At 38.7% G+C, this 12,544-nt stretch overlaps 1 protein-coding gene across 2 annotated transcripts in view; it reads right to left on the bottom strand.

Annotated features, from left to right (window-relative positions):
- UBAC2 (UBA domain containing 2) overlaps positions 1–12,544 on the bottom strand; it is a 180,629-nt gene that overhangs the window by 145,782 nt on the left and 22,303 nt on the right. The gene's annotated exons all lie outside the window — the stretch shown is intronic.

Genomic DNA, 12,544 nt, shown 5'->3' with positions numbered 1-12,544 from the left:
ATATGCTCTTATGGCAATCAGTGAAAATACATAAGACTTGAAAAACAACATCGACCAATTTGACCTGAATGACTTTTATTGAACACTCCACCCAACAACAGCAAATTACATTTTTTTTTTCGAGTGCATTTAGAACATTCCCCAAGAAAGATCATGTTCCAGGTCATAAAACTCACCTCAATAAATATAAAGAAATTAAAATCATACAAAGTATGTTCTCCAACTATAAGAGAATTAAACGAGAAAATAACAGGGGGCGAATGGAAGGCTTAGTTGAGTGTCTTGGGTCATGGGATCGAGCCCCACATGGGGCTCCATAGTGAGCATGGACATTCTCTTAACATTCTGCTTATCATTCTCTCTTTTCCTCTGACCCTTTCCCTTTCTCTTCCTCTCTGAAATGAAACAAAATGAAATGAAATAAAAAAACAACAGAAAGATGGATGGAAAATCTCCCCCAAATTAGAAAATAACATATATAGTATCTAGGTCAAAGAGGGGAGTCACAAGGAAAATTAGAATATATGTTAACGACAATGAAAAGTGAAAGTACAATCAAGCAAAATTTGTGGCCTGAAAATAAAGCAGTATTTAGAGGGAAATTTATAGCATTAAATGCTTATACAGGAAGAGAAAGTTCTCAGATAATGATATAGGCTGCAAACTTAAAAAAAAAAAAAAAGGAAAAAGAAGAGCAAATTAAACCCTAAGCAAGTAGATCAAAAGAAATAATACATGGGCAGGTCAATGAAATAGAAAACCAAAATATAACAGAGAAAAAAATCAATAAAACTAAAAGTGATTCTTTGAGATCAATGAAATTGATACAACTCTAGGAAGACTGATCAGAAAAAAAAAAAAAAAAAAAAAAAAAAGGAGACACAAGTACCAATATCAGGAATGAAGGAGAGGGCACCACTACAGATCCCTTGGACATTAATAGGATAATAAAAAGTTGCACAACATTGTAAAATGTACATAATGTCAGTGGACTGTACACCTAAAAATGTTTAGAATAGTAAATTTCATCTATGTACTTTTTAGCACAAATAATTTTTTAAAAAATAAGGGGATAGTAGAAATGATATTTTGTCCCTTTATTTGACAACTTAGATGAAATCAACAAATTTCTTGAGAGATACAATCTACCAAAGCTCACTCAAAAAGAATTGGGTAACTTGAATAGTTCTATAGAACTACAGAAATGAAGAAATTTAATTTCTTAGTTAAAAGTCTTCCAACAAAGAAAACTCCAGACCTGATGGCTTCACTGGAAAATTCTATCAAGTATTTAAGGGAAAAAGAGTACCAATTCTGCACAAATTCTTCCACCACAAAAAAGAGGACAGAACAGTTCCCAATTCATTTTATGAAAACATTACACTGATACCAAAACCAGACACACATTAAAACAAAAGACGGTATCTCAGGAACAGAGATGCAAAATTCTCAACAAAATGTCAGCAAACTGAATTCAGCTACACAGAAAAAGGATAAAACATCAGAACCAAGTGAAGTTTATACCAGGAATGCAAAGCAACTCAATGTACTTCACCATATCAATAAAGAAAAATATACCACATAACTCTGTTCACATCCTGTACAACTATCTGCTTATTTTACGAAGTCACTTTTTGTCAATTCATGAGACAAAACTGGCCACATACTGCTGTGTAGTTAATGACAGGCTGTCTCCTTGATCAAATCTTACTACTAATTCTATCCAACATGTATTGAGCACTTACTAAGAGCAAAGTACTATACACAGCACTTTACGTGTACTACCTCGCTCCTGACACTCGCACCTCAGGACCTCTACAGCTGCTACTCCCTCTACCCAAAATGTTCTTCCCAAGTCCAGTGTATCCTCATCATTCAGTCCCCATTTCAAATAGCATCTCCTCAGACTGGCTTTCTCTTATAACTCATATATTGCTCTGGAGCACATCATCCTGTTTTATTTATTTTATAGCATTTTTCACTATTTGAAATCCTTCTTTGCTTACTTCTTGGTCTCCTTCACCAGAATATAAACTCTATGAAGGTAGGGTCCTTGTTTGTCTTGCTCTCTGATATATTCCCACGCCCAGAACAGCACCTGGCACACGGTCATGTTTCAGTGTATTTGGTGAATGAATTATGTGAGGTAGAAACCACCCTCTCTAAATGTAGATACACGAGAAAACCGTGACTCAAAGAGAAGCTACCTGTCCATGTGTTGGAGTTCCACTGAAAGTAAAGGGCAAGACAAAGGTTTATAGACAGGCGGTGTATTTTGGAATGTGATCCCAGGGAGCAGGAATTAAGGACATGGGGAATCAAATAGGGAGGGAGAGTCAGTGCAAGGATTCATTATCAAATTGGGCACCACTACAAGCGATAGATGTTTCTGACCAGTGTTTGATCCGCAGTTTTTTCTAAGAAGCCTTGTGAATGTATCTCAGAACCATGACCAAGGGAAGACAGAAAAGCATTTTTATCCATCATCCTTCAATAGTCTCAAGTGACCACAGAAAAGAAGCCCTGTGGGAGGAACAGACAAATACACTTTGCCAAACCAGACCAACTAATCCAAATAAGACTGTAGAAAAACATGGAATAAGAGGTGAGGACCAGTGCGCTGAAATGCTGTGCGAGGTGTCTGCTATACTGGCTAGGGAGAGGCAGAGCCAGGTTCAAACCCTGACGATCTGACTGCAAATAAAACTGCTTCCTATGCTGCACTGACACCGAGCTCCAGGGATAAAAGGGACTTTCACCTGCATGGTAGGTTTTAAGTGAAAGACATATACAGTGACAAACGTCGGTACTAGAAATCAAAGTGGTGCCCTATATACTAAAGTCAATGCAACTGTGACTAGAGACATAAAGACTGCAGCTCTGCAACACAGAGCAGTGGACACTTATTAAATGCTGAGCTGATCGAAAGTTTTAAAAAATACATAAACCCTTTCATCTAAAAAATATATATATTTATCTAGGAATTTAGCCCAAAGTAATTATCATGGATGTGCACAAAGATTTTGCTACAAAGATACTCATCACAGCAACGTTTATAATGGTGAAAAGACTAGAAACGACATGAATTTCCAGCAGGAAAGCGGATAAATTATGTTCTATCTGTAAACTGGAATAATATTTGATTTTAAGTAGCAGAAAACTATTTCATGCATTGGGAAGATGTTCCTAAATAGTAAGTACGCAACATTTCTGGCAGATTTATTATATAGTATTTTTAAAAACAGTACATTAGTACATGAGTTTAAGAAGCATCTATCAAAATATTACAAGTGGTAATCTCTGAATGATCTGTTCATAAGATATTCAAGTTTTTTTAATAAAAAATAATTTTTGTTTAGTTAGCTACTAATTCAGTAAAAAGTTTCATGAAATCGCTATGCACTGAGGTAAGGCAAGTCACTAGCAATCTTCTGGCCTCCCTGTGAGTAGAGCCAGGAAGTGGTTCATACATGAAGTAACCAAGCAGTGATCAAATTAAACTTTAAAAAAAGTCACTTCTCTGCAACAGGTCCTTCCACCTCTGAAAATAGAGATGTTATAAATTTTGAGAACAGACAATGCATTAATCTAAAAGTAAAGCTGCAAAACATCTATGCCCAAGATAATATAAAACAGCAAAGTTTAAGATACTTTCTTTTGGGTCATTCACCTCTTTGGTACAACCAAAGTACACAGCCATCTCTTTGTGGCAGTGCATAGCAATCAGGCTTTGTTGACTATGTATCATCCTAAAATAATTATTACAGTATATGTGGATTACTTCACACCAGGCACTGTGCTTAAAAAAGCACTTTCTGTATACTGCCTTCTCAGTGAATGTTTACCATAACCATGCGGCAGCAATTACTTATCTGCATACTCTAGGTGAAAAATAGGCTTAAAAAGGTTAAATTACTTGCCCAAGGTCACAGCTAGTTAGTTGAGGGGCTGAGATTTAAACCTAGTTCTGCCTTGACTCTAAAGAAAAAAAGGTTTTCTAATGTAGAACAAGGAAATATGATATCTTGATATCATGGTCCATGGTCCAAAAAGATTTTCATTATTACTATTTTTAGTGCTTTGCATGTTATCTTTTTGGTTCCTCAAAAAATTAAACACAGAATTACCATCTGAACCAGCATATCTACTCTTTGTTATACACCCAAGAGAACTGAGAACAGATGTTCAAACTAAAATTTAAATATGCACAGCAGCACTATCATAATAGCCAAAAAAGTGAAAACGCCCCCCAAATGTTCATCAGCAGATGAACGGACAAACAAAATGTGGTCTATCCTTACAACAGAAAATGATTCAGTCAGAAAGGGACTGTAGTGCTGATACCTGCTACAGTATGGATGGACCTTGAAAACATGTTTAAGTGAATGAAAGCAGCCACAAAAGCCACATACTGCATGATTCCATTTACATGTAATGCTCAGAATTTAAAAATCCATACAGACAAGAAGCAGATTAGTGGCTGTCAGGGGAAGGGAAGGGAAGGGAATGGTGAGTGGCTGCTTAATGTGGGTACTGGGTTTCTTTTTGGGGTGATAAAAGTTCTGGAATGGGACAGTGATCGGTAATGATTGCACAACAACGTGAATGTACTAGAAGACAACGACTGAACACTTTAAAATGGTGAATTTTGTCTTATGTGAATTCTACCTGAATAAAACTACATGACTTTTCCGTACTGAGGACACTAACCACAGATCTTGCAAAGCTTAGCCATGTGGGCTGTAACAGAAGCATCACAGCTAATGAGAGAGAGAAGGGCTGGGACTGGGGGGAAGAAGGCAGCAACCCAGCAACTCCACCGTCCCCACAAGGCGCCCATGTAAAAATACACTCGTCAAAAACCCCAGTGTGGTTCACACCCCAGAGAGGAGAGGCTGCCATATCCTATCATATTGGTTTTCCTATTTCTGACCACCTGACTATTGGTAAACTTCTCAGGGTTCCACAAGAATACTGTCTCATGAAGTAACTTCCTGAAAGTTTTCGTCAGAAAGAGGCTAAAGCAAAAATAAGTGTAGGAGTCCAAAAAAGTGCAATAACCCGGGCACCACCAGGGACACCTCCTGCTTCCGTTATGATTTTTTCTTTGGGCCTCCAGGCTTCCCAGAAGAAAACTCAATGAAACTTATCTTCAGTGACCAAGTTAGGGAGGAACGAGAGTGCCTTCTGGTGTAATCTCAACAAAGACTTCCATAAAACTGCCTGGGAATCAAAAGGTCTCAAGTTTATTTTTGTTACATTCATTTCCCTATGGTGTTCAAAAGTAAAACGCTGTAAGCCACCCACAAATCCACTCCTGTTCCTCATGTACCGAAGACAATTCACTGACACTGGGTTCCTGCCACGCTGACTCCTCCTCAAAGAGGTCACCAAACAACTGGGCAGAGTGCCTGGCTCACAAGGGCAGCCAACACATGCTGGTTACCGGACCGGTGCTTGTAAAATGTATCAGGGAAGCCAACAAGAGAAAAGACTAATAACAATTTCAAAAAAACAAGCACAACAAAGAGGCAAGGAGGAGAACGTGGCTTTTGTATATTGAGACAAAAATATATTCTGTACCTAAAATGTTTAGAGAGTGTGAGTTAGGTGCGAAAAAAGGGCAATAAAATTTGAAAAGAAGTTCTAAAACAGGGCATAACACAGCGGCTTGCATGCCAGAGAAAAGTGTGTCGTATCTGCAACTCATCAACAATGGCATCAGTCACTTTTATTTTGGTCCTGCCACTATGCTGGACACTACTCAGGTTTATCCTTCTTAGGAAGATTTTATACATTAAGCTTTTTGTTAAGCATAAAAAGCAGTAATTGTTAAAAATGCTAATTAGACAGGGAATACAATTATAATAAAATAATAATTTAATTTTTTTTTATTTTTACATTTATTTATTTTTGAGAGACACAGAGAGACAGAGCACAAGTGGGGGAGGGGCAGAGAAAGAAGGAGACACAGAACCCGAAGCAGGCTCCAAGCTGACGGCACAGAGCCCGATGCAGGGCTCGAACTCACAAAGCCCAAAGAAGAAAACTATGAATGTTACACATAAATAGAGAATAAATTATCCAACAGTAAGAACAACTCTGAAAAAGTGAATGAAGAGGTTTGTGCATAGTTCTGAACTCTGCAATAAACTCTGAGAGAGAGAGAGAGAAAAAAAAAAGTAATTTTAAAAAAGGGAAAAATGTGTGGTTATTGGCAAGGAAATCTGTTCAAGTCCTAAAAAGGTCAGGCAGGAATCAGTGAAACAGGGGAAGTAGACGGCATAAAGTACATGATCAGTAGACTTCTGTCACTTAACAATTCAGCCCGACGTTGCCACACTGTCATCTTAAGACATAATCAAACGCTGGATTTCAGTCTTTAATACTCCAACTTTAAAACGTTAGAAAGTCGGGCACCTGGGTGGCTCAGGGGGTTAAGCATATGACTTTGGCTCAGGTCATGATCTCATGGTTCACGAGTTCAAGTCCTGCACTGGATGAGCTTGAGGCCAGCTTCAGGAGAGCATGAGCCCTGCTTCAGGTGAGCCGTGTTTTCTCTCTCTCTCTCTCTCTCTCTCTCTCTCTCTCTCTCCTTCCCTCCCTCCCTCCCTCCCTCTCAATCTCTGTGCCCCTCATGGGATTCTCTCTCCATCTCTCTCTCACTTGCCCCCTAACCTGAAAGAAAGAAAGGAAGGAAGGAAGGAAGGAAGGAAGGAAGGAAGGAAGGAGGGAAAAGTCGGGTGCTTTGGGTGGCTCAGTGTGTTAAGTATCCGACTCTTGATTTCAGCTCAGGTCAAGATCTCACAGTCATGAGACTGAGCCCCCGTTTTGGGATTGTCTCTCCCTCCTCTCTCTGACCCTACGAGTGCGCACATGCACCCGTGCTTTCTTTCAAAATAAACATGTAAAAATAAATAAATAAAATGTTGCACATTAACTTTCCTCCTCACCCCCAAAAGCCTCACTACCAACACACGAATCAAACAAAACATATCTGTGTGGGCTGCCCCTTTTCAAAGCCTGGCCTAGAGAATCGCCAGAGAGGGAATGTCTATCAGAGAGATGTTAATTTAAGAGAGGGCTGAGCTGAGGGGTGCCTGGGTGGCTCAGGTGCTTAAGTGTCCAACTGGATCTTGGCTCAGGTCATGATCTCGCAGTTTGTGGGATCAAGCCCTGCATCAGGCTCCGTGTTGATGATGTGGAGCCTGCTTGGGATTCTGTCTCTCCCTCTCTGTGCCCCTCCCTGGCTCCGTACTCTCTCTCTGCCTCTCTCTCTCAAAATAAATAAACTTAAAAAAAAAAAAAAAAAAAAAAAAAAAAAAAAAAAACTTTTTAAGAGAGGGCTGAGCTGTAAAGGCCAAGTACAGGGAAAGTGCGGCCAGTAACAGCTTCATGACAAACCATAGATGGTTCTCCATGTTCAAAGACCTAATGAATCTTTGAATGAACAATGGATGACAAATAAGGATACCACAGCTACAAAGATAGACACTAGAACATCTGATTAAGACAAATGGGAGAGGCAGTTACCTATTCAGCAGATGTTTAATGTAGACTAAATGGGCCTACTTTGGGAAAAGATGCAGACAGAACATATTTCTGCAAGGAAGAGAAATCCAAGTCTGATTTGAAAGTTTTGAGGATCCAAGGAACCTCTCCCTTTTGGGTCTGGTGGAAAAGCATAAGAGAACCAAACTTAAAATCTATTTGTTTGGACTTGTATGTGGCGTTTGGGCACCTACTCTGTGTGTGAGCATGCTACTGACATCTCTAATCCCCAGGGGCTGAAACTGGCTAGCTGATGGGGACAAAAGCCCCACTTAAACTCTACGTACTAAAATTAATTCTAAAAGGATTAAAGCATCAAATAAAAGCAAGGAAAACAAAAAGACAGCTAGATGAAAGTTCAAGGTGACAGACTCATACACCTGTCCACTTTTCCTCCCTTCTAAAGTTATACTGAAATAAGAACTCTCAAAACACCAGAGAAATGTCTCCTTCCAGAGTCCAGGGAACTAATCAATAAACACCAAGACCTCGGGAGAAGTATGACCAACAAGAATTACTCATCAGAATAATTTAGAGTATTTCTCAAACTTCAGTCATTCCCACTGTAGCACAATTTTGCTATATCCCAGTATCACCTATCATTTAATATTTTCTTTAAATCATTTATGATTTAATTAAATAAGCATATTTTAATTGAAATTTAGTATTACCACAGTAAATGGAAAATGAGTGTCAGTCTGTCATCAGTAGGTGGTAATTACAAAAATAAACACACTTTACTAAATTCTTACTAATATTATTGCTGATAGGAAGACCTGGGCCTGCCTCCTGTTCTCTGCTACCATAGGAAATGAGCTGCTATGAGAGAGGTTTTCAGACTAGTATCTGAGACTTGCTCTTTGATACAATCAAGACGAAAAAGAACTTTCTGAAAGGGAGTCATTATCTTACCTTTGTGTCAATGGCACTTCACGTTGGGCCCACATCCTGTTTAAACCATCTCTGTACCGTAAACACCACACGTGCACAGGTGACAGCTGGGCCAATAGGCCCTTCCACCAAACCCTGCCCTGAGACACACTTTCTCACATTTCTTCCCACACACGGCCATTCATTCATTCCAACACTCCAGATAGAAAAAAATCTTTACCCCAAAATAAAATCTAAGAAACGCTCTCTGAAGAAAGGGGGCAAAGTAATTTGGGAAGACACTGAGAGAGTCAGAAAAAAAGTAGAAAAGAGCTTGGGGCAACATCAAACTCCCAAAGCAGATGGCAGCCTGGGTGACAGGCAATGGGGGGAAGGGGTAGCAAGAGAGTTTACTCAGGAGTAAAGCTCACAGAAAGTGCCAACCCCACCTAATTTTGCTAACTGAACAGGATTCTCACCATCCCTTGCCTCAAATAGGGAAACCAGCCTATCCACGTGCTACACACACTTGAACACGGCCTACAATCAGCCCCAACATTTAAGGTTTGGGCCTGATGGAGACAAAGACCTACCCACAAATAATGAGGAAACCCATACTAGCTACTTACGAATTCAGTCTTTCACTACGTACAAGAACGGCCAAGCAAGTATCCAGAAAGTTCACTACCTGTGTCCTCTATATGAAAGCTTACTCTGGGAGAATGTCCCTAGCCATCAGGGAAAAAAGACAAAGCCAAGAAGAAAATGATGCAAGAGTCAAGAAACAAATGTAGTTGAGTTTAACTTAATTTTTTCTTTTTTTTTTTTAAGAGTTTATTTTGAGAGAGAGAAAAAGCATGAAGGAAGGGCAGACAGGGAGAGAATCCCAACTAGGGTCCACGCTGTCGGCGCAGATGCAGGGCTCAATCCCACGAACTGTGAGGTGATCTGCGCTGAGATCAAAAGTTGGGCGCTTAACCAACTGAGCCACCCAGGGACCCCAAGCTGAACTTAAAGTAGTGAAGACCACCAAAAGAAATTAAACTCCTTGAAAAAGCACATGTTTTCTGACCTAGGGCTCTATGTCCTTCTGACTCTAATTACACATCCTGGTTCTACCATAAATATACAATCATAATAACATAAATAGAACTATTGGCTTTGATTTTCTATATAAAAATTAACTTACTGATAAAGCATGGAAGGCTTCATTACCATTACAGAACAGACTGTAAGCACACACGGCATATAGAGAACACAAATCAGGAATTAGAGTACAGAAGAGGAACCCATGTTCTTGGTCCAATTTCTCATTTTCATAGTGGAGTCTACTGATAGTTCAAAAATTGGTAAATCAAAAAAGGGAGTTTCCTCCATTATTTAAAATCATAAAGGTAACCACTTCAAGGAATAACCAAACCAAAACTAAAAGATGAAGGAGATGTTGGAGGTATGCAAATTCCTCATCTTTCACAACGGGGAATCTATAAACGGAACAAGTCGTTGACAAATCAGTAGAGGCATAAATATATCACTTAAAGCTATAATAGTAGCTATTATATAAGCAGCAAAGAAAAAGGAACTTAAAAGTAGTTCCTCCTACTGAGGAGAATTCATATTATATACTTACTTATTGTTACCATACACTTATATTACCCATATTAATTACACACGCACATGTGTGCGCGCAAGAGCGCGCGTGCGCGCGCACACACACACACACACATTCATAGGGAAAAACAATCTACAAGAATACACTCCAAACTGTTGTTGGCATTGAGAGAAAACTTCACATTTCACTTCCTCCTCCTCTGGGCTATTTGAATTTGTACCAGCAGTATATAGTATCTTCCTAATTAGGAAAAAAGATACAAAAAATGTTAGATGAAAATTCAACAGATCTCAGAGGCCTAGGACTCGATTAAGAATAAATTTGGCCTAATAAAATTTATGAGCTAAATCCCTTTATTTTAATGACTTATTTATAAATGAAAAACTTTATATGAAAAAACTTCATGAACAAAATTAAAAAGCAATTGACAAGTGGTTAAAATATTCGTAACATACAGCAAGACAATAGCCAAAACCCTTAAAGGCTTTTATAAATGAACTTAATAAAACTATAATATTCCAGTAGAAAAAAAAATGGGCAAAGTACATGAACAATCAAATCTGTTCAAAAATATATTAAAATGGCCAGTAAGGGGCGCCTGAGTGGTTCAGTCGGTTAAGCTTCCGACTTCAGCTCAGGTCATGATCTCCTGGTTTGTGAGTTCGAGCCCTGGGTTGGGCTCTGTGCTGACAGCTCAGAGCCTAGAGCTTGCTTCACATTGTGGCTCCCTCTCTCTCTGCCCCTCCCCTGCTCGCGTGCTGTCTCCCTCTCTCAAAAATAAGTGTTAAAAAAAATTTTTTTTAAACGGCCACTAAATATGAAAGGAGAAAAAAGTTCACTCTCTCAAAGAAATGCAGATTAAGACAACAATAAAATGCCATTTTTTTCATCTCTTAAGTGGCAAAAATTATTTTAACTTATCATGCTCAACTGTTACAAGTGTGGTCAGACAGATATGCTCCTAAGCTGATAAAAAGGATGTGATACATCCTTTCTGGAAGGATTCAGGAATACAGATCAGAGCTTTAAAATGTTCCTCTTCTTTCTTTGATCCTGTAATTCCACATCTGTGATCATTTCTTTAGGATGAAGTCAAAGATATGATCAATAACTTAGTGATAAAGATGTTCACCACTGTTTAAATGGGGAAATGCTGGAGAAAAACATTTTTTTTTTAATTTTTTTTTTTTTAACGTTTATTTATTTTTTGAGACAGAGAGAGACAAAGCATGAACGGGGGAAGGTCAGAGAGAGGGAGATACAGAATCTGAAACAGGCTCCAGGCTCTGAGCTGTCAGCACAGAGCCCGACGCGGGGCTTGAACTCACGGACCGCGAGATCATGACCTGAGCCGAAGTCGGCCGCCCAACCGACTGAGCCACCCAGGCGCCCCTGGAGAAAAACATTTTAATACAACCTTTTAGGATATTTCAAAGTTATGATTCTGTATCCAAGACCATTTCAGGGAAGCATATTTGAATGCCATGTCTGTGTAAAGCCACATACACACACATGTAGGCATGTACACATGTGTGAGAGAGAAAAGAATGCTCAGGTAAACACTGCACAGAAGAAGTCTAAGGGAAGGAGCACTAAGCTGTCAGGGGTGGTTTGTCAGTGGGGGAGTCATTATGTGGGACCACTCCTTTCTCCATCTGTATTTGTATAATGTCCGAATTTTCTGCCAGCAGGCATGTTTCAGTTTTGTAATAATGCAAAACAAAACAAAGTTAAAAGCCAGCTTTGAACACTATTAACGACACAAGGCAAATTCATTTAAAAAGATTAAGTGAAAAAAGCAAAATACGAAACTGTACACAGGTCCAACTTTACTTTTAAACTTGTTTCTATACATACATATAGGTGACAAAATTTACACAACACCAATATGTAAACAGGAATGAAGTCTGGGCAGTACCGTGACATGGAATTTTATGTTTCTTCCTTATAGTTCCCAAATTTTATTCAATGAAAACCATCTCCAGTAAGTCTTAGAATCAAAGAGTTGATAAAGTCAAATTTCTTTGTTGCAGGGCCACTAAAGGTCTCAGAAGTACTAATTTGCCTTCTCAGTCTAAAAAAAACAGTACAGCTGGCAACATTAGGACCATACTCAGCTACAGAACACTTGCCAAAAAGTAATACTGTGCTCTTTGCACTCTATGGTGCTACATTCAAGGGACCAAAATGACATCAACACTGGAAAACGTCTGAGAACAATGGCAACATAACTTAAAAACTCTTAAGAAACATATCTGGGAAAGAGAACAATGATTTAAATGAGGGTTAAATTTTAACTCTCATTTATAGTCATAATTTAAATGAAGGTTAAAACTTAAGCAACATACAGAATAACTATAGATAAAAACATTGTATTGTATACTTGAAATTTGTTGAGAGTAGATCCTTACATGTCTTCACCACACATATACATACACAAAAAGATAACTGTGAGGTGATGGATATATTAATTTACTTGATTTCAATATCATTTCACAACAGGTACATATA

This window comes from Panthera leo, chromosome A1, assembly GCF_018350215.1.
Source record: "Panthera leo isolate Ple1 chromosome A1, P.leo_Ple1_pat1.1, whole genome shotgun sequence".
Classification (NCBI taxonomy): Eukaryota; Metazoa; Chordata; class Mammalia; order Carnivora; family Felidae; genus Panthera; species Panthera leo.
Note: the sequence above shows the minus strand (reverse complement) of the source record. Positions and strands in the feature narration are given on the sequence as shown.